At 36.2% G+C, this 27,890-nt stretch overlaps 1 protein-coding gene and 1 pseudogene across 2 annotated transcripts in view; both read left to right on the forward strand.

Annotated features, from left to right (window-relative positions):
• Positions 1 to 27,890, forward strand: part of Nipbl (NIPBL cohesin loading factor) — a 174,280-nt gene that overhangs the window by 538 nt on the left and 145,852 nt on the right. The window lies entirely within an intron of this gene.
• LOC114697324 lies at positions 24,398 to 27,327 on the forward strand (annotated as a pseudogene).

The following is a 27,890-nucleotide window of genomic DNA, read 5'->3' on the forward strand; positions in this document are numbered from 1 at the left end:
GGAAAACGTCCAGTGAAACAAACAACCCCCCTTCTTCCCCCTGTGACTCCCATGAAGGGAGAGGAAGTAGTTTCAGTTAGTGAAACAAATGTAAATACTCAGACACGGCTGCGGTGGTAATTCTCTGCAAAACTTGTTTGGAGGTTGGAAAGTTAATAAAGACTCGTTTTCTCTGTTAAAGGGATTAAACCGTCCGCGTGGATATTTAATATAGAAAACCGTAGCGTACGTAGTAAGACACTGCACATCCTCGCCCAGGAGCTTTTATGTTGTTTGACAGTGTGTGATGCACATGGACTTTATATTCAAAGATAAGTGTAAAGTACTTGACAGGTTTACTCTGCCACTTTATATTTGTATGTGTTATGTAAGGACAATTTTAAATGACTGTACGTAAAAACCCCCAGGTACTTGCTAGCCTAAGCGTGTGCAAGCATACAAAGAATTTGAAATGTTCTGAGCTTAGGCCGAGATAAGGATGAAACCTATTTTCTCTCAGAGGATAGAAGTTGAGTTACACTTGAAATCTTTGGGAGGTTTAAAAAAAAAAAAAAAAAACAACACGTAGAAGGTGCTATCCTTTCTTGTCAGGGCAGATCTTCGTGAGGTCCCAGGATTGTCATTGGCTGTTTGTACCATGATGTTTGACTGTGTAATGAGCGAGGTGTCATTTTAATAGGTCAAATGTATCTGTAAATGCTGGAGAAAAATACCAGTTCTGTATCCTAACAGGTTCCCGTTCGCGAGTAAGTTATAAATGTTGGGAGCTTGTTTGTGGCAGCTTCGGTAGTGGAAGTTGGTGTGAGGTGGAAATACCTTGTTGAAAGTCGTCAGACTTACAAATTGCACCGAAAAAGAAATGTCCCGTTTGATATTTTGTTTCATACTCGCTGAAGGAAATCTCACTTGTTAAAAGGAAGCAACACTGTTCAGTCAAGTCCCTCGTTTTAATAGTAATGGTTTTAAATATTGGCTTAGGTATTTTGTGTCTTATATTTTTGTCACTGTCGATAGAAAAACTTTTCTGCGGGTTATTTTTGATTTTAACATTCTGCTTGAAAAATTGCTCCAAGTTTCCTGCAAACGTATGGATAAATGTTAAAAAGAGTGAAGTTAATATAGCTGTCACGTACTAGGCATGTTTTTAATGCTATAAATCCGTGTAGTAGTCAGCAGCGTGTCCGTGATTTGTATTGGTCGGGGAGCAGTTTGAATTTTAAAAAGCCTGAAGCTCCTGCTGAGCCCCAATCCCGGCCTCCCTCCCTCCCACTAATCTCCCATTCCTGTCTTTGTGCTGCCTGCTCCCGTTCGACTCTGTTGGCTACGGGGCCTCAGGCCTGCGGGGGTAAAGGGGGGGGGTGGTTAGGGGTATGCAGGAGGGAATGCTGAAGGGAGGAAGACTTCCCGTCTTGAGAAAGCAGAGGGTTTGGGGTTTGGGGGCGGGGGCATGTACAGGGTTGGGCAAAGGCGTCATTAAAATTTTTTGAAAGGCCTTGTGATTATCTTTTCAACTTTTATTAGATTAAAAAGGAACTGTATGACAAGAGGTGAACCTGTTTCCATGAAAGATGATGGGGAAAAGAGTTCTTGCTTAGTTTTCATAAACAGAAGCAACTTGATTTAGTTTCCTAAGTTACAAGGAGCCTTATGCAGATGCTTGAATCAGTCTAGGAGATATCAGTGTATGTGAGTGACATATTTTTCCTTAAGTCTTTGGAATTAGATTACAGTTAGTATGGTCCTCTCTTTATTATCCCAGTCCTACATCTTTTATAATTTGTAAATAATGTTCAGTTAGTGATGCTTTCATAAGATCTCATACACATTTCTTTAAAGTATTTTGAAAATACTTTTGTTTGGCGCAGATACAGATTGTTTTTAAAGGAGAAAATTCAATTCTTGAACTTTATATTTTGGATAATTTATGTTTCAAGGAGGATTATGGGTAGTCTATTGGAAGTCACCTGCATTGGTTGAGATATTCACCAGTGACAAATCTTGTGCTCCCCTTCCTTTCCTTTAATTCAGTGAAAAGATACAACCACCAAACATTCCAGTGATTGTATAACTAGTTACAGTATTTGGAGAAATAGTCTTACTATACCTCCGTGTTCCTAGGGTGCCTAACCTCAACTCTATGGCTTTCTGTTTTTCTTGAGTATACAGTTACCAAGAACTTGTATAACTTGGAGAGAAAAATAACCTTAATGTAAATAAAGAAAATCTAGTAAACCAAAGTTAAAATTAAGTACATAATTACTCTCAGCATTTTAAGAAGTGTATTTGGGATGCTTTCTAACGTCATTCATTCCATTTGTTTACTGATGATATTTGAATATACTTTTGAACCTGTACTACTGTTGCCTACATTTAAGAGTGGTGTATTTGAAGAAAGATTAAGGCTTTTCAGTAGGGATGAAAAGTGAAGATTTTTACTCTGTACTAAACAATTTTGGTTCTGCATAGTGATTGTTATTAAAATTTTAAATATGAGCAGAGCTACACCAGTTGATGTGTAGAAGCTTCTTTATTTCAATCAGACTACCGAACTCAAAAATGTACTTTGAAGGCTTCCTAAATTAATTTCTTATTTAATTTTTATACTGATCTATCATCAGACTGTCATAGAAATATCTGACATGTCTGTACTAGATTTTGACATAGCCTATTTTATTTTTACTTTCTCAGCATAAGACATAACAAAATTAAGTAAAAACTGAGTTTTATATGGTGTTATTTATCTTTATTGCTTATTAAGAAAAGAATAATTTGAAAGTACTTCTAAAATTTTCAAGTAATATTTCACTTTCATATTGAGTTATTGGGAGATCTGTGGGTAAATTCCTGTGAGAGAAATGTAGTTTAATTCTGTTTATCAAGGTACTGACTACGTACTTTTAAAGAATCCTAATTAATTGTTAAGCTTGAAGATGCTTATTTTAATATTCTAAGCATACTAAGTTTGCTTTGACTGGAATTTATACTCTTAAAAATTTAGAGAGCACTTTAAAATGAACTATTTCCAATAATTGTCTTTTGCAATAATATTTTGTGCTTTTAGACTTTTCAATCTGGCCTGAATCCATTTATAGATATTCTTATGTTTGTATGAGAGAAATGACTGGAGTAATTATTTTTCAATAGAAAACTTCACACTTGGAGACCAAGTAATATATATAATGAGTGAGTTAAAGGGATTTCCTGATGCTTAATACTTTTTCTTTTTATTAGATTATGTTTCTCTAAGAAATGTCTGCACTCCGGTCTCCAAGCCACGTATTTCTTAGTTGCACTACTATACCATTTTTAACTTTTTTGAATTATCTGAGTTCAAGATAATCCCCCTCCCCCCTTTTTTATTTTAAAAGAGATGGTATCTTTTTTCCCCTGGTTGTATTTTCTTGGTGTGAACATACTAGTTTGGCATACATTGGTATATGTTTAAACTACTGATTTTATTTTCTTGTGCACCTATTACAGATTTTAAATAATTATATTTATAGAAAATGATATGTAACATTTCCTGAGTTGTTTACTTTTTATTTTTAGAAATGACTATAGTGGAGTTTTAGTGTTTCTACTTGACTTAGCAATTTAAAAACCTGTTTCTGTCCATTCTCATTTTAAAGAGTATTTTGTGTGATTAGAATATTTTGCCTAAGTAAGTTAATTAATAAAAGTGATTTTAGATATTTGTAGCATATGTAATTTTGTTTTGGTAGAAATCTGGAGTTAATTTTAATGAATTAAGTTTTATGAGATTGTATTATACTTTTTAAGCCCAAAGTGATATTTAGAAAGGTTATTTAATAACAAGAGTATTGCCAACTAAGAATTTTCCTGTAAGATTTTGATTGCCTATTATTTGCCAGGAATTGTGTTAAGTATGTCCCCCATAATATTATTTAATTCTGGAAATGTACATGAAGTAGAAAGTTATTTACAGTTTACCGATAAAGAAACTGATGTTAGGAAGATAAAATTGGGCATAGTTATATAGTTCACGAACAACTAGCCTGACACACATTTGTTTTTTCAAAGTTCTACATCTTTAATTTTGTAAAAGTCATGTATTCGTTTGGTTTCTCAAATGACTCAACATTCATAAGCTTATATAGTTAAAGAAATTATGTACATCAGGCTAGAAGATAGAGTAGAATTTATGTCTATACACATGCTATTTTTGAAATCAAGTTTTAACTAGCTTTTTAATTTTGTTAAGTGGTCTGTGCATTTTTTACTTCTCTTAAGTTTTTTTTTTTTATATATTGGGTTGAAATTGTCATAGTATCTATTTTCAGAAAGGAAAAAAATAGCTTTAGAGTTATTTCATTCTTAAAAATATAAATGACCAACTGTAGTATAGAAGATAAATCTATAAATTAATAGTACTTTCAAAAAAAAACAGCACTTATGTAGTTGTCAAATGTCGATCCTTTCCAAATCGCCCACTTGGTTGTGTGCTTGTTCCAGAGCTGTTGCCATTACATAACTTTGTGGGAATTTTGTTTTGTTTTGCTTTGTTGTAGGCAGATTCTCATTAGGAATTGGGAACTCTCAGAGATCCACCTGCCTCTGTCTCTTAGTGCTGGGATTAAGGTGTGCATCACCATGGCCAGATTCAAAAAATCCTTCTTTGAATATTCAGCAAACCATTTGAAATATCAAATCCCTACCCCCACACTTTTTCTTTTTCTTTCCCCTATTTTCTTTCCTCCAAGACAGTGTTTTCATTGTGTAGCCTGCCTGGAATTCCCTGTACAGACCAAGCTGATCTTCCTGCCTCTGCCTCCTCAGTGCTAGATATAGGCATGCACCACCACACCCAGCATTGAAATAGGCTATTTAAAATAAAATTCATTATGAGGAATTTTTATTTTCAGGAGGTGGATTGGAGTTAAATACAGGAAGAAAACTATAATTAATCTTTTTCAGCCAGGTGTTTTACCTTTTGATTTGTGTGTGTGTGTGTGTGTGTGTGTGTGTGTGTGTGTGTGTGTGTGTATGTGTGTATGTGTATGTGTATACGGGAAGCGGAGTCTCACTGTGTACACTTGGCTGGACCAGAATGTACTCTGTAGACCAGGCTGGCTTGGATCCTCTTGCCTTTCCCCCCAAGTGCTGAAATCATAAGTTTGCTCTATCACGCTTGGTAGTATGTAGCAATATTGAATGGTTTTCATGTGCCAGAAACTCTTCTGGAGTCTTTACATTATATTGTCTCAATTCCCTGAGGTTGACATATTATAAAACTAACTTATGGGATGATTAAATGACTAGCTCAAGGTCACACAATGAGGTGTGAAAAGTCGAAAAAGCAATCCAGAGTTCTTTATCCACTCTACTGTGTATCATGATTTTAGAACTGTCCAGTTACTCAGCTATAGTATTCTTGTTTTACAGACATGGAAACAGAAGCTTTTCATGTTTAAGTAACTTGTTCTGGGTGGTAAATCTAGCAAGTGTTAAGGGAATTCTAAGCCAAATATGTTTAATTCTAAACACCCCTATTCTTTGCATTCTTCCATCTTGCTGCTTCAAAGTTTACAAATTTTTTTTATGTGTGTGGATGTTTTGCCTGCATGTATGTCTGTGCATCATGTGCACTCCTGGTTTCCATAGAAGAAGGTATTGGATCTCCTGAAATTGAAGTTATAGCCTGTTGTGGGCTGTTACATGGTGCTGGGACTTGAACCTGGGTTCTGTGGAAGAGCAGCTAGCTAGTGCTCTTACTGTTGAGCCATCTCTCCAAACTGAAAATTTATACTAGAATTTTTGATGAAAAGAGTAGGCTTGGTATAAAGTATACCTTTTTTCTTGTATAGCTTATAAAGAGAGCCTCAAAATAATTTGTGTTTGGGATCTGATCCAGGGCCCCATCATATTCAGCATGTGCACTTATCACTAAGCTACATCCCTAACCTCCTCAAAAGAGAAGACTTACGTTCTGATAAGCTATTTACTCACTAGTTACCAGATTATAGCCTTATAAAATACTTTGTTACTATACATTATGCATACTTGTATATATACATATATATTTAAATAGGATATTGATTTTTAAATATGTCAACTATATATTTAAAATATATGTGTAGAATAGCTCTAGAAACTGTCAGCTATTTTATTTTTATGACTTTATTGCAGTTTTTAATTACTTTATGAAAATAGTAAGCATCAAAATTTTTCCGTGAATGCATTAAACCTCTAAAAATAAGTCATGTAGGTAAATTGGCTTTGCTATCTAACTTGTATCAAGCATCATTTAACATGGATACATTAAACTCTAAAGTTACCTTTTGCTTGTTTGCCTTTTGTTAGAAAGGAAACACTTGAAACATGCAGGAATTAATTTATTAAAACAATTTTAAGTATTTTTGCCTCTTCTAAGAAATACCAAAACTGTGAGAAAATTTGAAATACTGGATTCCTTTTTGATAATGTTATATTTAGGTTATTTATCTTCCCCATTCCAAAGACTCATGCTATCTTAAACAGGTGAAATGCATACTTGTTTGTATATGACCATTACTTTAAAAAAAAATCATATTGTTCCAGATACTTTAACAATTTCTAAAGCAGTACTGCAAGCCAGAGCATGGTCTATGTTAAAATCTTAAGCTTTATGGTTGATATTTATGGTATTTGTTATTTTCAGTACAAAAAAAATGCTCTTGAAATTAATCATAGTAAGGAAACATATCACTGAGCTATCCAACACTGCCACTTTGAAACCCTTTAAGAATTTTAAAGCAGGACTTCTTAAACTTTTTCCACTCATGAACCTTTTTTTTGCCCAAGAAGTTAGTATATAACCTTGGGATATATAGGTATGTAAATATATAGGTATGTAAATATTTACTGCTAGTAAATTGTCAACATTGGGGCTGGAGAGATGGCTCAGCAGTTAAGAGCACTGGCTCCTCTTCCAGAGGCCCTGGATTGGATTCCCAGCCTATATATATAACAACCATCTGTAACTCTAGTCCCATGTGGTCCAATACCCTCCTTTGGCCTAGTGTGGACACTATAAGCATGTGGTGCACAGACATAAATGCAGGCAAATGCCTACACACAGAAAATAAGTAATTTTAAAAATAAAATTATAAACCAGATTTAATTTAAAACAATTCTTTGGTATACTATTTCCCCACCTGTTAAAGACTAAAGCAAATTTGCATACTAAAGTGATAAATATATAATTCTTGGTTTTTGGGTTTTTTTTTTTTTTTTTTTTTTTACAGAAGGGATTAAATCTTGCTTGAATATTTGATACTACAGGATGTAATGTCCTCAGGCTTGTATTTTTTGTTTTGTTTTTACTTTAAAGACAAGGTCTCGTTATGTATTTCTACCTGACCTGGGATTCATTATGTAGACCAGGCTGGCCTAAAACTGCTTGCCTCTGTCTGCGTCTGCATCCTGAGTGCTGGTATTAAAGCTGTATATTACCATACTCTGCAGTTTTTTTAAGAGTTGATCAATATTTTGATACTCACACATGCCAAGAGCACTACCTCACATAAATATGTAGTACAGAATGGTAGAAGTATGTTTAGGGTCAGTTGTTGGAAATTTGTTCCTAGTTCCAAGACAAAAAAAAAATCATATAATGACTAGTACAAAACTCAAGGTAGCAACTCAGATAGTAATTTTTAAAATCTAACATTCTAACTATGTTAGACTATGATCCAAAGATAAACTAATTTGGTATGTACAAACTGAGGAATGTGGTATGAAAGTATTAGAAGTCTTTGTTTTCCATGGTCAAAGCATTAGTTTTTATACCACAGAAGACTTTAGTGCTTGATTCATTCAGAATCAAGGCCACAGTGAAGTCAAGGGAAACGACATAGGTGAGCACCTCAGGAAACACCTCCGACGTCATCCACATGTGGTTGTGAAATCATCTTTGGTTGCTGTGTGGACAGAAACCTTTTATGGTTGCTAAGTATTGTTGCTAAAATTTTCACAGCACCCATATTCACTTCCCTGACTCCTTATGGAGTCACAAGGAGCCACAGTTAAAGAAGCTACTTAAAACATTTTAATTTTTTGCCGGGCAGCGGTGACATATGCCTTTAATCCCAGCACTCAGGAGGCAGAGCCAGGCAGATCTCTGTGAGTTCAAGGCCAGCCTGGGCTACAGAGTGAGATCCAGGACAGGCACCAAAACTACACAGAGAAACCCTGTCTCAAAAAAACAAAAACAAAAAACAAAACATGTTTTTTTACTTGCCTTTATCTGATAATATGGTTTATCAATTTCGGCTAAAGAAATTGATCATCTAGGTATAGGCTGTATATGTAGAGTTCAGTTTTTCCTTGGTAATGGCCAAGTTGAAATTTTAGGTGGGCTAAATTAGGCATAGCTCAATATAAGTAGTAGTTCTGTACTTTTTTAAAAAATAAAAAATGATACAAAGGACATTTTTTTCCAGGGTTCTGCTTATGCCTTAGAAGACAACTTGAGATTGAAAGCTGAAATATAATAAGAGAAAAGAACAAGGAATACTATATCCCACAATCTCTGTTCAGGTTATCCTGAAAGCCATATATGACCTTTTATTTATTCTCTGCCTGAGTGAAATTTTTGCATAGCATGTGGAATATAGGTACAGAAAAGTCCAAAATACTACTGGTAGGAAGTCAGTGACATTATCCATGGAAATGTTTGTCTAGTGTTCCCACTTGTCTACACATACTTGCTTTTCAAAATGTTAAATGAAAAGTAAAACATCTTGTGAACATTCCCTTGATCATTTCACAACATTTGTACAGCTTATAACATACCTGTAGAGAAAATAATTTGTTCCTGTGTCCATTCACCCTATGGTGATGTCTTCCTGCTTTAGGCATTTGGTCAAGTTTTGTGGAATTGTTTAGTTGAAATTGAGCTGCATCTGTGATTCCTTCCACACTCCCCTTTTCTCTTTTTTCTTTCCTCTTTCCTTACCCTTTCCTCTAAGCACTAAACTGCTGAGATACAGCTCTTGCCATGGACAGTTCTTAAAGATTTGTTTCTAAATCTACAAGTACCAATGGCAAGTTTTATTTCAGTTGGTTTCAAAATGCAGGTATGTACTTGAGCCTTCTTGCCTCTGGGATAAGAGCTTTTTATTTACATACATCCCTAGGACTGCATTGTAATAGAACTTGCAGATAAAAATGAATCAAATAAAAATTACAGAATTCCTTTTTCAGCTCTCAGGACTGTACAGTATAAGAAACATTTTTTTCCCCTTCGACTCTAGTCCTTTAGACTAAATAGTTGGGAATAATTTAGTAGGGTTTATTATAAGAAAATAGTTATTACTTTGTTTTAATCTTAACATAGTTTTAAAGTTTTCTTTAGTAACTCAACTGTTGGGTGTAATGTGTATTAGGTCGTGATGAGAAATACATTACTGCATATAAAAATGCTGCTCAACTAAAATGGTGATCTGATAGTTGCATTCAAAAATTAAGTTAAATTTATTGAGGTAATTTGTGCCGTAAAAGTCATTGTTGGATCCAGTTCTGTTGGGTGAGTTTTGGTGAATATTAGATCTTGTCACCTACCACCATGGCAGAGTATTTCTCTTAAAAGTATCCTTGTGTCTCTTTGTGAGTAGTTTCCTAACTCTATCCTAACCGTTAGCAGTATGTCTGATGTTATTCTTACAGCTTTGACTTTTTCTAGAATATCATATAAATGGAATCATACAGTATAGAAAACATTGCATATCTTGTTTCTTTCACTTAGCAGAAGAAGGCTTTTGGGTTTCATTCATGTTGTTTATGTGTATCAATAGTTTATTAGTGAGTGAATTTTGAAGTTATGTTTAATGTACTCTGGTGATTTTTCTTATAAAAGTATTATCAAAAACTAATACTTTAAACAGTGTGCATATTTTTCTCAGAGCTTAGTGGCTTTATTACTGAATGTTGTACTTGTGCAGTTTTTACCCATTACCACCTCAAATCTAACATAATTGGCATTATTATTAAGTGGCATTTGTTTATATTAGTACATGCTAATAGATTAAATACTTCACCAAATAAGTGAAGTAGACATTACTCTTTCTCATTATAGGGAAAATAATTAACATCATGTATTTGAAACTTTTAGCATGTAGACTCTAGAACAAGAAATAAGGAATGGTGTAGTAATTAAATTAACTAATTAACTAATTGAATTTGCTGTTTTTAAAAGCCTTATTTTATTTATGTATTTATTTTGTAAGTGTTTGCTTGCATGTATGTGCACCATATGCAAGTTGACTCCAGAAGAGGACATTGGATATCCTGTAACTGAAATTACAGACAGTTGTGAGCTGCCATGTGGGGATGGGAATCAAACCCAGGTCCTCTACAAGAGCAGCTAGTGCTATTAACTTCTGAGCTATCTCTTCAGCCAGTTGGTTTGTTTTGAGACAGGGTTGTTAGTTACTGTGTTGTTCTGGCTGACCTGGAACTCAACATGTAACCCCTGCTGACCACAAATTTAAGCAATCCTCCTGCCTCACATCTCAAGTGCTGGGATTATAGCCACTACCCACCACACTGATAGCTTACATTTTGTTTAAGTTTAACGTTTATAAATGCATATTAAAAATAATGCGCATGTTACAGTGAAGAACATCTATAGTCTTCCTGTAAAGATTAAAGCTGGAGAAATGGTGTTGTTTACTGAAAAGTGGAGGAAGATAATGATACAAGTTGTTCTCTGCTTATTTTATTTGACTTCCCCATCCCAACTCTGGTTTTGAAATAGTTTCCTCTCTGGGGTTTAGGAATCCTCTTGTTATTTTTCTGTGTCTTTCTCCTCTATTTAAAAGAAAAAAAAAAAGATTTATTTTTACTTATGTGTATGTGTGTGGATATATACATGTGCATGCAGTTTTCACAGAAGCCAGAAGAGGAGCTGCAGTTACAGGCAGTTGTGAGCCATCAAACATTGGTGCTGGGAACCAAACTCAGGTCCTCTACAAAAACAGCAAGTGCTCTTACCTGCTGAGCCTTGTCTCTAGCTTCTGCCCTCCCAATTTTAGACTCTGTGGGGGTGGGGGTGGGAGTGAGAGAGAGGAGAGGGAGGGGGAGGGGAGAGAGAGAGACAGACAGACGCTGGCTGACTGGCTGGCTGGCTGACTGACCAACCAACTGACCGACTGTGTAGTTCAGGCTGATCTTGAACTCATATCCTCCTGTTCCAGGCACCCTGGTTGATGTAGTTGCAGGTTTATGCCTCTATTCCACATACTTTTGGAATCTTTGGCTAAAGAGTTCTTAGGACTGAGAAGATGGCTCAGTCAGTAAAGTGCTTGTGGTTCAAGCATGAGGACCTTGGCAAAACATGTCTGTCTGTATGGAGCTCACTGGCTAGCCAGTTAAGTAAACTCAGTGAGTTCAAGGTTAGTGAGAAACCCTATCTCAAAACGTAAAGTGGAAAGCTACTGAAGAAGACACCCATCTTCGAACTCTAACTTCCATGTGCATGTGTATGCACATATATACACACATACATGAGCAGGTGCACGGATACACACAGCGCGTGCACACACACACAGTTTTCCTCTGCCTACCCCTTTAAATATTTTTATTCCCAAGTGTAGCTAGAGTTTTCCTGCCTTGCCCACAGTCAGGACAAACCTCTATCACCCATCAGTCCCACAGCCGCTCAGACCCAACCAAGTAAACACAGAGACTTACATTGCTTACAAACTGTATGGCCATGGCAGGCTTCTTGCTAACTGTTCTTTTTTTTTTTTTAATTTTTCTCCTTTTATTTTATTTTATAATACCATTCAGTTCTACAATCAGCCACGGGTTCCCCTGTTCTCCCCCCTCCCACCCCCTCCCCTTCTCCCCAGCCCACCCCCCCATTCCCACCTCCTCCAGGGCAAAGCCTCCCCTGAGGACTGAGATCAACCTGGTAGACTCAGTCCAGGCAGGTCCAGTCCCCTCCTCCCAGACTGAGCCAAGCGTCCCTGCATAAGCTCCAGGTTTCAAACAGCCAACTCATGCAATGAGCACAGGACTTGGTCACACTGTCTAGTTGCCTCCCAAACAGATCAAGCCAATCAACTGTCTCACCTATTCAGAGGGCCTGATCCAGCTGGGGGCCCCTCAGCCTTTGGTTCATAGTTCATGTGTTTCCATTCGTTTAGCTATTTTTTTTTTTCAATAATTGAGTAAAACCAAAATTTATTATAAGCCACTGTCGTCCTAGGGACCTCCATGCTATATATATGTAGCCTCCATGGTTCTATGGGTTGTGCTCTGATTGTTCTTTATTTTATATCTAGAATCCACTTATGAGTGAGTACATAACATGACTGTCTTTCTAGGTTTGGGTTACCTCACTCAGGATGATTTTTTCTAGTTCCATCCATTTGCCTGCAAATTTCATGCTTTCATTGTTTTTCTCTGCTGAGTAGTACTCCATTGTGTATATGTACAACATTTTTTTCATCCATTCTTCCGTTGACGGGCATCTAGGTTGTTTCCAGGTTCTGGCTATTACAAATAGTGCTGCTATGAACATAGCTGAGCATGTATCTTTATGGTATGAATCAGCATTCCTTGGGTATATGCCCAAGAGTGGGATGGCTAGGTCATGAGGTAGTTCGATTCCTAATTTTCTGAGAAACCGCCATACTGATTTCCACAGTGGTTGTACAAGTTTACATTCCCACCAACAGTGGAGGAGTGTTCCCTTTGCTCCACATCCTCTCCAACATTGACTGTCATTGGTGTTTTTGATCGTAGCCATTCTAACAGGTGTAAGGTGGTATCTCAGAGTCATTTTGAGTTGCATTTCTCTGATGATTAAGAATGTTGAGCATTTCTTTAAGTGTCTTTCAGCCATTTGTGATTCTTGTTTTGTGAATTCTCTGTTTAGCTCTTTAGCCCATTTTTTAATTGGACTGTTCAGTATTTTGATGTCTAGTTTCTTGAGTTCTTTATATACTGTGGAGATCAATCCTCTGTCAGATGTGGGGTTGGTGAAGATCTTTTCCCATTCTGTTGGCTGTCTTTTTGTCTTATTGACTTTGTGTCTTTTGCCCTGCAAAAGCGTCTCAATTTCTAGAGGTCCCATTTATTAATTGTTGTGCTCAGGGTCTGTGCTGTTGGTGTTTTATTTAGGAAATGGTCTCCGGTGTCAATGTGTTCAAGAGTGCTTCTTACTTTTTTTTCTATTAAGTTTAGTGTAACTGGATTTATGTTCAGGTCTTTGATCCACTTGGACTTGAGTTTTGTGCATGGTGACAGATATGGATCTATTTGTAATCTTTTACATATTGACATCCAGTTATGCCAGCACCATTTGTTGAAGATACTTTCTTTTTTCCATTGTATAGTTTTGTCTCCTTTGTCAAAAACCAGGTGTTCATATGTGCATGGATTAATGTCAGAGTCTTCAATTCGATTCCATTGGTCCGTATGTCGGTTTTTATACCAGTACCAAGCTGTTTTTATTACTGTAGCTCTATAGTAGAGTTTGAGGTCAGGGATGGTGATGCCTCCAAAGGTTGCTTTATCATATAGGACTCTTTTAGCTATCCTGGGTCTTTTGTTTTTCCATATGAAGTTGGGTATTTTTCTTTCCAAGTCTGTGAAGAATTGTGTTGGGATTTTGATGGGGATTGCATTGAATCTGTAGATTGCTTTCGGTAAGATTGCCATTTTTACTATGTTAATCCTACCTATCCATGAGCATGGGAGATCCTTCCATTTTCTGATATCTTCTTCAATTTCTTTCTTTAGAGATTTAAAGTTCTTATCAAAAAGGTCCTTCACTTGTTTAGTTAGTGTTATCCCAAGGTATTTTATATTATTTGTGGCTATTGTAAAGGGTGATGTTTCTCTGACTTCTTTCTCAGCCCTTTTATCATTTGTGTATAGGAGGGCTACTGATTTTTTTTTGAGTTGATCTTGTATCCTGCCACTTTACTGAAGGAGTTTATCAGCTGTAGGAGTTCCCTGGTAGAGTTTTTGGGGTCACTTATGTATACTATCATATCATCTGCAAATAGTGAAAGTTTGACTTCTTCCTTTCCAATTTGTATCCCTTTGATCTCCTTTTGTTGTCTTATTGCTCTAGCTAAAACTTCTAGTACTATATTGAATAAATATAGGGAGAGAGACGCTAACTGTTCTTATAGCTTAAATTAATCCATTTCCATAAATCTATACCTTGCCACGTGGCTCGTGGCTTACCAGCATCTTCACATGCTGCTTGTCCTGGTGCGCTGGCAGTGACTCCTTGTGCCTTCCTGTTCTTTCTTTTCTCCTCTCTGTTAGTCCCGCCTATACTTCCTGCCTAGCCACTGGCCAATCAGTGTTTTATTTATTGACCAATCAGAGCAACACATTTGCCATACAGAACATCCCACAGCACCCAAGGTAGTCCTTCAACCTTGGTTCGCGTGATTTATTACACACTACCTATATAATGATGACTCACAAATTTATTTCTTGATTTTGGCCATTTTACAGGGTGAGATGTAACCTCAAAGTAAGTTTTAGCTTCTATTTCTCTGATGGCTAATGATATAGAACACTTGTTTATTAGCAATTCATATTCTTTTTGTGAATTCTCCTTTCAGATGTATAGCTCATTTTTTTATTGGTTTGTTCCAGTATACATTTTTAAAAGACAAATTGATAGCCCCCAGCTTCAATGATCTGCATAATCTGTCTGTGCATATTAGGAATTGGAAGGTATTGGCGATGAAAGAGCAAGTATTTCTTATAGCTTTAAATCTTACCTAATCACTCTTGGTTCTAGTGTTGTCAGGGTTCCCTGTACTGCCCTCTGTCTTCAGATGGAAGAGTCTCAAACCTGAAATTAAAGTGGCTCAATTATAATAAACTTACAGCTGCTTTATACACTTTAGTCAGAACTGTGTATAGTGTTCTGGTATGGCAGGCAAGGCTCAATTATAAATTTGCTGCTAAACTCTTTCAAGAATATTAACATTGAAGATTTCTCAATGTGTTTTGCTTTTCATTTTAGGAGAAATTTAAGAATTCCATATGCTATTTTGAAAATATGGAACTTTGTAGTTGAAATTTTATTTTCCTAGTAGATTATTCAATAACAATAGTTATATAAGTATATGTAACTATATTATATATGTATGTATATATGTGTGTGTGTAGTATGAACATACATACACATTGTTTTAAGAACATATCATAAAGGCTTTCTTAGTTTTTTATGTTTTATTCATAGTATTTCAGATGTTACCTATTAATTTGTTATAGATGAACCATAGCTTTTCATTCTACTACTAAATGTTTTATTTGCTTTTACTTTTTTTTTTTTTTAAATAAATCTTGAGGCAGAGAGCATCTTTATCTGTCCAGTTTGGGATGGGGGGGGACCCCATTTTCAGGTCTTTATCCATATAAAGTAGAGTCCAGTAAACACAAAGTTAAAAGGTTTGAACATTTTTTTTTTTTTTTTTTTTTTTTGGTTTTTCGAGACAGGGTTTCTCTGTGTAGCTTTGCGCCTTTCCTGGAGCTCACTTGGTAGCCCAGGCTGGCCTCGAACTCACAGAGATCCGCCTGGCTCTGCCTCCCGAGTGCTGGGATTAAAGGCGTGCGCCACCAACGCCCAGCCTAGGTTTGAACATTTTTATGGCTCTTTATATGGAGTTCCAATAATAGTTTGCCCTGCCATAATCTATTTTCCTTGATGTCTTGATTTAAAGAGAAAAATAATTTTACTATCCATGTAGAATGCTCCAATTCTATTAAGATTATTTTTAGGTCATTTAAATTTCTCTCCTCCCAATATTGTGGCTGTTTTCAATATTTAAATTATTTTGATGGTAAAAATCATGGCTTTTCAAATTATACATATCATTTGGAGATATGCAGTGAAATTTTTGTAAGATCTACTCTAGTTACTAGCCAAGCAATAGGTAGGCCAGTTATTAAACCAAATTCATTTCTTCTATAAACTATCTCAGGCTTTGGGAGTCTTTGGACTAGTAAAGCAAGACAAATTGAATGAGTTAGATTCAAAAATAAAAGTGCTATTGTTAGGAATATAGTTGATTTTTAAGGGATAATCAATCTTTTATTTGCCTAAGTAGTAAAGAAATTCATAACTGTAATGTAGTGGACACAGAAACCATTTTCTAGATAAGACCTATTACTTAGTCTTTTTTATTTTTAATTTTTAAATTATATTTATTTAGTGCATACATGTACATGTGTGTGTTTGGGCACACATATGCTATGGCATGTGTACATGATCATCTCGGAGGAATTCATTCTCTCCTTCAGTCTTTGGGTCCCAGGTTTTTAATTTAGGTGGCCAGGCTTGATCTTAGAAAACCATGTTAGTTAGTCTTAATTTTCGAAATACAAAATGTTTAGTGTGCTATGTACATGGCTTTGATCTAGTTTCCATTCTTCTGGTCATCAAACATTGGGTGTGTTTTCTGCTTCAGCTCAGAAACTGCTGACATTGGAAATGGTGAAATAAAAGCCTTCATTCTATCCACTAAGACCTTAGAGTCTAATAAAGCGTATAGATAGATGAGTAATGGTCATTTTGTAGGTGCTGTAGTGCTGTGATAAGGATCAACAGAGAAAGTTCAGTAGGAGCATGGGGTTGGGGGGGGCAGGGAGACACTGTTAGAGAACCTAGTTTACAATAGTGCGGTAGGAAAGGAAGTGAGGAAAGCCTTTCTAAGGAGGGATGCTATGTAATTCATAGGCTTTAGTCAGACTTGTGAGCCTGGAGCAATAGTTGGATTTTCGAAACCATGATGGCACAGGCTTGAAAAGGCGGTGAAAAATAGATTTAAAGCCACAGACAGGGCAGGACACAGATGGTAGAGAACTGTGTCTACCTGGAGCTGGGGGCACGGCTCAGTGGGTTAAGGGCTTGCTGTGCTCGTATGAGGACCTGTGTTCACCTTCTCAGCACACACTTTAAAGCTAGCAGCACTGGTGTGCGCCCATTACCTCATCACTGACAGGGTAGGAGCAGGTGGATCCTGACCCTGGCAGCTCACTGACCAACCAGTTAGGCTGAATCAGCAGGCTGCAGGTTTAATGAGAACCCTGCCTCAAAAAACAAGGTGGAGAGTAATAGGGGAGGAGCCTCAGACCTCCACATATGTATGCATGGGTGAAGTGCTCCCCACACACCACATGTACACACACATTGCTATGAATAGTGTGTTTTCCTTTAAAGGTAAGGGGATAGGGAAATTATTAAGTCATCAGTTACAGTTTTTATTCTTTTAAGTCTTGATTAGTAGTGAGAAGAAAAGATGTCATGGAGGCTAATGAGAGTTGATGAGGTTTTCAGTTAAGATACTGAGAATGTAGAGAAGGAAACTCCTAGCAGGTATTAAGGCATTCAGAGATCATACGTAGATAGAATGGGTAATGGAGAATAAAGGCAATTAAAGATGTCTTCTTAATTTCCAAGTTTCATACATATGGACATTGGAGTTTGAAATACAAGTTCAGTCAGCTTTGGCTGTCTATGAATAAAAATGTAGTTTATCAAAATGTGTATCACTTTACATATTCTGGAGGGAATGGATTTTGAAAAAGATAATAGTACCATATTTTCCTAATGCTTAATTTCCCAGTATATTGACTATATTGGCATGCACTTAGCATCCCTGGTATATTTGTTTACGTAGCATAATCTCAAAAGTGGCTCTTCTGTTTTTATTAAATCATACATATAATGAAATAGTATAGTGAGAACTGTTACTTAGTTCATAAGGGGTGCCTTAATCACTTTTCTATTTCTGTGAACAGACACTATGACCACGGCAACTCTTATGAAAGAAAGCATTTAATTGGGCTTTGCCTACAGTTTCAAAGGCTTAGTCCATTACCATCATGGTGGGGAGCATGGCATCAGACAGGTGCTGGAACAATAGCTGAGAGCTACATCCTGATCTGTAGGCAGAGAGAGCGATTGGGCCTAACATTGGGCTTTTGAAACCTCAAAGCCCGCCCCCCCCCCCCCCCCCGTCCCTCTGCTCCCCCCCACCCAGTGACACACTTCCTCCAGCATGGGCACATCTACTCCAGCAAGGCCACATATTCTAATCCTTCTCAAACAGTACCACTCCCTTATGACTAAGCATTCAAATATAGGAGCCTATGGAGGCCATTCTTATTCAAACCACCACAAGGGGATTATCTTTACAATCATAATTAAAATGCCAGTAGCTTTTCAAAAGTTTTAAATACAGGAATAATTATAAAACAATCAGACAGATTCATCAGAAATAATTGAGCAGTTGATTTTAACATGGCTCCGTCAATGTTTTTAAAATTCATTTTTATTTATGTGTATGTGCGTGTGCCTGCTTGTCTGAATCTGTGCCATATGTACACAGGTGCCTGCAGAGGCCAGAAGAGAATGTGTGTCAGATCCCCTGGAACTGTTGTGAGCCACCTGATAGAGGTGCTGGGAACTTAACACAGGACTTCTGAGGAGCAGCAAGTGTTCTTAACAACTGAGCCATCTCTCCAGCCCCACGTGGCACCTGATTTTACAAAACTCACCTGAAAAGTATAAAAGAGTAAGGAATCATGTGAGAAACTAGTGCTAGAAGGGAGAGATGTATTTATTTTTGAAAAATGGAGAGGGAATTGCTTGATATTCTTAGGCCATCAAATTGAGAGAGGAATTAGGAAGCAGGCACTATATGTGCAATTGGAAGGAAACTTGTGAAAAAAAAATAACAACATGAAAACAAGTGTGTGTAGAATAAAATTTAAAAAATTGGAACTGATTGATGTGTTCCTGAAAGTATCTTATATTTTAAAAGAATATTCTAAATAATCAACTGTATCTCACATAATGCTTAAAAGCACCCTGACTGCACAGAAGCATGCTGTATATATATTTAGACTAATTCTTTAGCAAATATTTGTTCTTTTGGTCAGTTGGCAGCAAATTTTCTGAGTGTTACTTGAAAATATATTGTTGCACATACTTTCAAACAAATGTGCTAATTTGTGACACTTTAATGGATTGTTAGAGAGGAAAGTATTTGATGAGAATTGATTAAATTCTCCAGGCTTGGTGCCACGTGCCTTTAATCTCAGTACTCTGGAGGCAGAGGCAGGTAGCTCTCTAAGAGTTCAAGGCCATCCTAGTCAATAAAGTCAGTTCTAGGCCAACTGAGGTTACACAGTGAGGCTCTGTTTTAAAACAAAACAAAAGTAATTTAATCAATTTAAGTTACTCTAATATTGTATAAGTACTCTTTACAACACAGCTTAGCTATTATACCCTAGATGGAGTATCCCAAATAATAATCACTTATGTAAGGTTTGACTTTAACTCATATCTAATATAAATATGCCTCCCAAGGTGGTATTATATTCTCACATATGCATTTTCAGTAATCTCAAAAATGGACAGCTGTGTCTACTACAGTTGATAATTCATTTTGTAAGTTTGTGGCTTTTTAATTTTTAATTAAAACATTTACATCCTGTTTTCCCCATCTATCTTCCTTCTTTCTTCCTATCATGACTTTATGGGTTTATTTTTTCATTACTAGCAAAGGTGACATCACACTCATCTACTCATCTCACCCACCCACCCACCCCCACCAAGATTAAAATACTTTCCTGTTTTTGCCTGAGATAGAATTTAGGTTATAGGCTAGCATGTGGCTAGTTACACCCACATTTTCACATGAGTACTGTGGATTTGAATTCCAGTTCCTGCTGCTCAGCAAGTACTCTTCCCACTGAGCCATCTCCCCTGCCTTAAGATTGCATTCATTTTTGTGGCTGAATAGTTTATATAGTATGGATATGCCACATTTTACTTAGAGATTATCACTCAGACAAAATGAACGTTTGAGTCACTTTTGCTTTCTGGATAATTAAATAATGTTGATATAAAACTCATGTGCACATTTATGAATATATCTGTGAATGCACACCTCAGTTTTCCTGGATACATATATAGAAGTGGAACTTTTAGATTGCACAATAACAATAAAGAGTTTAGCTCTTTGAGAAACTATCAAACTGTTTTCTGTTGTAGTTGCATCATTTTACATTTCTGTTAGGATTCTAATTTCCTTACATTTTTGCTGGTACTTCTTAAAAGAATTTTTTCTTACATTTAGTCATTTTGTGTGTGTGGCAGGAGGAGGGGGTGCCATAGTACACATGTAGAAAACAGCTTATGGGAGTTTTCTCTCTCTCTACCATGTGGGTTCTAAGAACTCAGGTCATCAGGCTTGGCCTCAAGTACCTTTACCTACTGAGCGGTCTCACCAACATTCCTTGTACTTCTTGTTATCTGACTTTGCCCATTTTTAAATTGGCTTATCGGGGTTTTTAGTCTTACAGGGTTTAAAAAAAATTTCAGGACAAGACTCCTCACATATGTGAAGTATTTCTCACATTCTATTTGTTTTTATTGTCTCCTTTGGTTGCTTGTGTTTTGGATGTCATGTCTAAGAAAGCACTGGGTAATCCTAGACATGAGAAGTTACCCCTGTTCTGGTTCTTACATTTAAGTCTCTGATTCATTTCAAGTTTTTGTTGTTGTTTGGGGTTTGTTTTTTTCTTGCATATAGTGTGAAATAGACCCAACTTCACACTTCTACGTGTACTGTGGTTGTCCATCATGATTTGTGAAAAGATTCTTCATATTTACTGAATGACTGTCTTTTACACTCTTGTCAAAAGTATTTCAAAGCTAGGCATGGTGATACATGCATCTTTAATCCCAGTATTTGAGAGTCTGAGGTAGGAGGACTACAAGTTTCAGGCCATACTGAGCCATGTTATGAGACCTTATTTAATAAAACCATAGGAAAAGAAATGCCAGGCTGGCAAGTGGCTTGGGGAGGAGGGGGAATAAGTTGCCTGACATCATGCCTAATGACCTGAGTTCCATCTCCAAGACCCACATAGTGGAAAGAGAGAGTCAACTCCTACAAGTTCTTTTCCGACCTACAGACATGTGTTATGACACACAGATGCCCAAACACAAATACAATAAATAAAAATGCAGTTGACTTTTAAAAAAATTAATAAAACATAGTCAGGGCTGGGGCATGGCTTATTGGTAGTGTAGTTTTCTAACAGTCCTGAGGGCCTAGTTGAAAATATATTTAAGGATTTATTTTGGACTCAGTTTTTATTACTTTAATCTATGTGTCTGTCCTTATGGATGTCTTTTATATTTATAGGAATTTTAAGGTCAAATCAATTTTTACAAAATATGCAGCTGTGATTTGGTTATGGATTTGTTATCTGTGGATCTGTTTGGGGGAAGAGTGTCATTACAACGGGAAGTCTCCCATCTGTGAGCACAGGGAGGATGGCTTTCCTTCTTTTAAGCCTTAATTTCTTTCAGCTTTTTTTTTTTTTTTCAGTTGGAAATGTGTTGTACTTCTTTGCCTGCCAGCAGTAGTTGAGGCAGTTTTCTTGTTTGCCCAATCCTACTCCTTTATAACCTGAACAAACTTGTGCACATGAAGAGTAAAATTAGATGGCTTGTGGAAAAAATTGTAGCCACTCAATTAGGTCAGCATGGTCGTTTGCTGTTATTTGAATATAACATAGAAGTCCAGTATTTAAAATCTTTGTTGTCTGTAATAAGCTACCACAAGTGTTTGTTGCAAGAATAGGTAAGTAACTAAGTGACAGGTACATCCAACAAAGATGTCCAGCTGACTAGCAGATAGGGAAATAAAGAGTAAAACTCTGGCTAGGCTATAATATGTTCTGTTGATCAAGGATTAAATTAAATGAAGAATCTTTACTCAAAGTCCAAGAGCAAGTTTTTGTTTCCATTCTCAATGATATTGCTGCGCTTATCACTGACCTTTAAATTTGTAATAGAAAAGGAAATAGGAAAGTGATCTCCTTTTAAACATTTGTCAACTGTGTGTGTTTTACATGTTTGTTTTTCGTTCTCATATTTAATACTCTTGAAAAAACTCAAGAATACAATTTTTATCTTATTGATGAAGAAATGATAGCTTAGGATATTAGTAGTTCACTAAAAGTACGGCTTGAAACAAGAGGAGGAATTTGAAGCTAACTTATTTAGATTCTAAAGTCTAGCCTTTAACTTGTAGTTGCTATACTATTTCTGCTTCTCCATTACCTTTAAGGAGCCTGTGCCAAAGTTGGTTATATTAAACATAGTACTCTTTGGATCCTTAAGCCACATTAAATAAAATTTAATGCAGAATTTAAAATCAGAGTTTGATTTTATTTAGAAAACTTTCACATTGTTGTATTTCAATCTTCAGATAAAAGATTTGCCCATTGTTTTAATGCTGTTGAATTAGTCAGGATTTCAAGTGTTCTTCATTTTCTCTTTGAGAATTGGGCACTTGAAACTCAGAGTCAAGTTTGCAACTAGAAGTCAATAACTTGATAAAGAAGTTCTAGGAGAGTGTTTTTTATGGTTTTAGGGAATTAAGAAAGGAATAGGTAAGAATTAAAAGAGTTAACTCCAGTTGTTTTCTCTGTGTTGAACATTTCTGTATACTCACATCTTTCTTGCATAAGAATGTAATATAGCCAGATGGTGGTGGTCCACACCTTTAAACCCAGCACTTAAGAGGCAGAGACAGAAGAGGTAGGTGGATCTCTGCATGTTTGAGACCAGCCTGGTCTACAGTGCAAGCTCCAGGACAACCAGGGCTACACAGAGAAATCCTTTCTTGAAAAACCAAAAAATAAAAAAATGTAATATAATTGTCTTAAATGTACTTAAAGATTAATAATTGTTGTAAGTTTTTTTGTTTGTTTGTTTTTATTTTTGTTTTTTTGAGACAAGAGTTTCTCTGTTTAGTCCTGGCTGTCCTGGAACTTGCTCTGTAGACCAGTCTGGCCTTGAACTCAGAGATCCGCCCTACTCTGCCTCCAGAGTGCTGGGATTAAAAGTGTGCACCACCACCACTCTGTTCTGGGTTTTTAATTGCATCTTGATGAAAGTTTCATATTTTGCTTTATCTGTGCCATACCTTCCCTTGGGGATCTCAGATTCAGTAGAAACCATTCTTACTGAATTCAGTTTGTTGAATGTTTGAATGCCTTGAACTTTATAGAAGAAAATTTAGCTTAAAGAAGTTCCCAAAACTTTGGGTGTTGTGGTCCCATAAAAATTAATTTTTAGCCATAAGGTGGGTAGCTAAGCATGTAGTTTTCTGAGTAGCTCTGGTGACCTGGAACCATTAAAGGTGGATAAGAACTAACTCCCAATGGTTGTCCTTTGAACTCCACATGCTTGCTATGTGTGACTGCCTGCATATATATACACACCATAAATACATAATAATGATGATAAATAAATCAGTCCAGTTTGTTAAAAATGAATTTTAAGTAGGTTTAAAATAATTGATAATGAACTTCCTCCAAAGCATTGTTTTCTAAATCTTATCATAGAGGCTCCCCTGATTTTTTCCCCCAATTTTAAACACCAGTCACCCTTTCTATGATTATATACTTAGTCATTTCAGGCAACCTGTGTTTTTCTTTCTTTTTTCATTAATGACTACATATTCCATTCTTTATCTCGTTTGCAATATCTCCTTCACTGTAAATTACCTTCTTAGTTATTGTTTTTATATTTTATGCACAAAGTGAATTAAGCCTTTTTTCTTTTTTCTTTTTTTTTTTTTTTTTTTTTTTTTTTTTTTTTTGGTTTTTCGAGACAGGGTTTCTCTGTGTAGCTTTGCGCCTTTCCTGGAACTCACTTGGTAGCCCAGGCTGGCCTTGAACTCACAGAGATCTGCCTGGCTCTGCCTCCTGAGTGCTGGGATTAAAGACGTGAGCCACCACCGCCCGGCTAAGCCTTTTTTCTGTTACTGAGTATTACTTCTTTTTTTAAATGTATATATTACTGTGTGTGTGTGTGTGTGTGTGTGTGTGTGTGTGTGTGTGTGTGTGTCTGTATACCACTGTGTGCCTGGTACCCTCAGAGGTCCGAAGAGGGTGTCAGATCCCCTGGAACAGGAGTTACAGATGGTTGTGAGCTACCATGTGGGTGCTGCGAATTGAAGTTAGGTCCTCTGCAAAAGTCCCAAGTGTTCTTAACCCCAAGCTAACTCTCCAGCCCTGTTATGAATAATACTTCTTAAGCATACATATATGCAGAGCTGAAAAGCCTGCTAGTACTCAAATAACATCATCCTAGATTGTATCATCAGGTAAATGGATTAGAACTTGTTTTCAGTATTCTTTTCTTCTTTAAATGTCATAGAGTAGGGGGTACTTCATGCCTTAGTTGATAATTACATTAGTAATACTTGTATTTCTTCTTTTTTAGTAGTGATGGTGGTGCGTGGCGGCTGGCTTAGGCTGGAATAAGTGCACATTGTCCTGTTATGGAGGGGAGCCATAACCAGTATAGTGGTAACAGTCAGACTGACCATTGCTGCTAAGGAGTCACAGACTGTTGGAGCCTCAAGTAAAACTGGTTTTTCTAAGTCTATCAAAATCTGACTTCAGTGGTGGATTTGAACCCAAAATGATAAAACAGGAGGTGGCATCAATGTTGGTTGTCAGCTCAAATGCCAATAAAGAAAAGACTATAAATGCTCATTGACAAATCATGTTCTTAAACCACCCAGACAATGGAGGATCTCATTATACAGCAGCCAGAATTAGTAAAACTTATGGACTTACTAGAAGGTCAAGCTAAAATATGAAGTAAATGTATGATAAATTGTAAGTCCCTATTAGTCTATGTATGAGTGAGTACCAATTTTTGTAATAAAATGCCTTAGAACTACAAAAAAATAGGATAATAATAGTCATAGCAATAATGGTAATTTTTATATCAAGTTTCATTACAATCTTCTGAGTTATAGACTTAAGATTCTCTTTACACATCAGAAACTACTGATCACAAAGAATGTGACTCTCACAAGTGATAAGAAAAAAGTTTCACAGACAGTTTAGAGTCACTGTAATTAATAATGAATGATACATGTTCCTAAATTCTGTGAGACTTAAGTTCCCTGAGGCCAGGAGCGTAATCTTATATTTCTGCATTGTTACTAATACCACACACACACAGTGTCAGCCATATAGTACATGCTAATTGTGTGTATTTTGTTTTGTTTTGTGGTCAAAATTCTAAGAAGTAGATTAGCCCTAGCTGTCTTTTGACACAAGAATTTTTGTTTGTATTTCAGCACGACTTTTTCCCACTTTGCTTTGGAATATTGATTTTTCTCTATTTGGAAGGAAACCTGATAAATTTCTATTAGTCTTTTAAATTCCAAGATAATTGCATCTTTTTATAAAGCCCTTTATCTTTTTGATATAGGACTTGTCCTTCTCTTTTCCATCTCCCCCCACTTCTTTCTCTCTTCTTTCATTATAATGCTTATTATGTCATGTCAAAGTTACCTTCTTTTCCTAGCCTACAAATCCTTGAGAGAGCAGGAAAGGTGCAGTGACGACTTTGTTTCTCATCTTAATCAGCATCAGGGATAGTTTCTGGCACTTAGTAGCTGCTTAGTAAATATTTGAGGTGAATAATTCAGAAAGACCAGCTAAAAATAGACTTCAGTTGAATGGTGAAGCATTTGCTTAAATATTGCCTTTAAATTACTCTTGACTTGATTTTTGGTTTTATGCTATTCCTTCCTCTATGACAGTTGGTTCTCTGGGCTGCTGTTTTTCAGCTGTGTGAATATTTGAGAAGATACTGCAACATCCCAACATTGCTATTAGCATTTCCTTTATTTTTATTTTTGACAGTTTCTTTGTAGACAGTGTATTGTGTTCATATTCCCTTCTCCCATTACTTTTTCTTATTCCCATTCACACACTTATTGACTCTCCTTCCCCCCTGTATGTGTGTGTGTTTGTGTGTGTGTGTGTGGTTTTTTTTTTTTTTTTTTTTTTTTTTTTGCAATTTCTAAGAATTTTTCTCACATCTTTATTCTTTGGGAGGAAACTTGAAAAGGGAGGAGATCTAAATAATAAAAGAAATAGCCAGATGTATGAGACTAAACAAATTTTTAAGAATTTCAGTATAAAAACATTCAATTAAACTATAAAATCCTTAAACAGAGGGTATAAGTTAAATAATATCTGCTTTTACACAGACCATGTACAATTGTTCATAAGATTCAATTGAAATAATGTAAATAGAAGTGTTCCTAAGTAGAATAATTCTAATGTAAGGATATGGATAATGTAAGGATCGGTTATGTTTTCATTGCTATGATGAAACAGCATGAGCACAACTTATAGAATAAAGAGTTTGTTTGGGCTTATGGTTCCAGAGGGCTAAGAGTCCATTATTGTTGGGAGGTATGGCAGCAAACAACAAAAGCTCTGTTTGAACCATAAGCAGAGAGAACAAACTAAAAATGGTTCAGTTCTTTAAACTCTCAAACTCTAACCCCAGTGACATACTTCTTTCAATAAGACCACACCTTCCAAGCCACACAGCACTACCAACTGGGGACCAAATATTCAGATGCCCAAGACTATGGGGACATTTATTATTTAAACCACTACAGATTCCATAGATAGAGTGGTTTTGTTTGGTTGGTTAAGATTTTTAAAATTCCTAATACTGCCAAACAAAAAGAACATCTGTATAACATATAACAATAGTATGAGATGCATATGCTCTTGAATGATCATCTTTAGAATACATAGTAAAATTCTCCAGCAATCTCAGCACTCAGGATTCTGAGGCTGAAGGAGGGGAAATTCCAGGCATAGTGAGTTCAGAAGGAACCCAAGCTACTTACTGAGAACCTATCACTAAAACAAACAAAACATCTAAAAACTTGTGTTGGTTATCAGTTGTTGTGTAACAAGTTACTTTAATATTAAATAGCTTAAAACAGGATTTATTATCTCACAGTTCATGTAGACCAGGAAAGCTGAGCTTGGTGTGTTCTTCCTTGGGGTGTCTTAAAAAGCTGCAGTTTTCATACTGTCTGATGTGGCTGTGGTGGTGGTTATAGCCAGAACAAGATTGACTGACAGAAAAATCAGCTTCCAAACTGATTACTTTTGGCTTTTGGTGGGCCTCGGATTGTTTCTGTTGGCTAGATACTTGAGTTCCTTGCCAAATGAGCCTCACCTTAAGAGTGACTGGCTTATCAAATGCTAAGTGATTTCCAATAGAATCAGAGAGGAAAGCTTGACAGAAACCTTTCTCTTTGAAATCGTGTAACCTGCCATCACTTTGCTGTATTCTGTTTTTTAGAAGCAAACACTTTAAGTCTTTAGCAGGAAGGTGGTGTCATAACGGACTATTGTAGAGGACACCCACCACAAATGTCCAATGGCATTGATGTTTTGCAAACGTTAAAAAAGAAAAGAAAAAGAAAAAAAATGAGTAAGCTGACCACATATCAGGTACAGAAATGTATTTATTGTTCACCAGGAATTAATAGAGGAAAGGTAACAGGGAATAACTTTGAATAAAGTAACTATTGAGACGACGTTACTACTATCCCTGTGTGTATAGCATCAGTTCCCCCTTGTGCTACCTATCCCTTTCTCATGTATGTGTTCTGATGTAGAGAAATACTTTTCTAGTTTCCTGGTTGATAGACCCACTAATGGAGAGTCTTACTTGAAAGTATAGGATTTAGTAGGAAGTAGCTCAGCATGAAAGCCTACCAATTGCTTCTCAGGTCAGAATTAGACTTGAGTGTGTACTGTTTATCTAGTATATGTTAATATATATTACTATGTGATTTTTTATAGAGAGTGTGTAGTAAACATACATAAAATATACCACAAAACAATTTCAAATGGTGATAATGTTACTAGTAATGTTATAATTAGTTTGCAGTTTTAAGATTAATTTTAATAAGAACAGGTTTGTTGTAGTATTTGTTTGTTTGTTTTGGGGTTTGTTTGTCTTGTTTATTTGGTTGGCT

This window comes from Peromyscus leucopus, chromosome 11, assembly GCF_004664715.2.
Source record: "Peromyscus leucopus breed LL Stock chromosome 11, UCI_PerLeu_2.1, whole genome shotgun sequence".
In the NCBI taxonomy this organism is placed as follows: Eukaryota; Metazoa; Chordata; class Mammalia; order Rodentia; family Cricetidae; genus Peromyscus; species Peromyscus leucopus.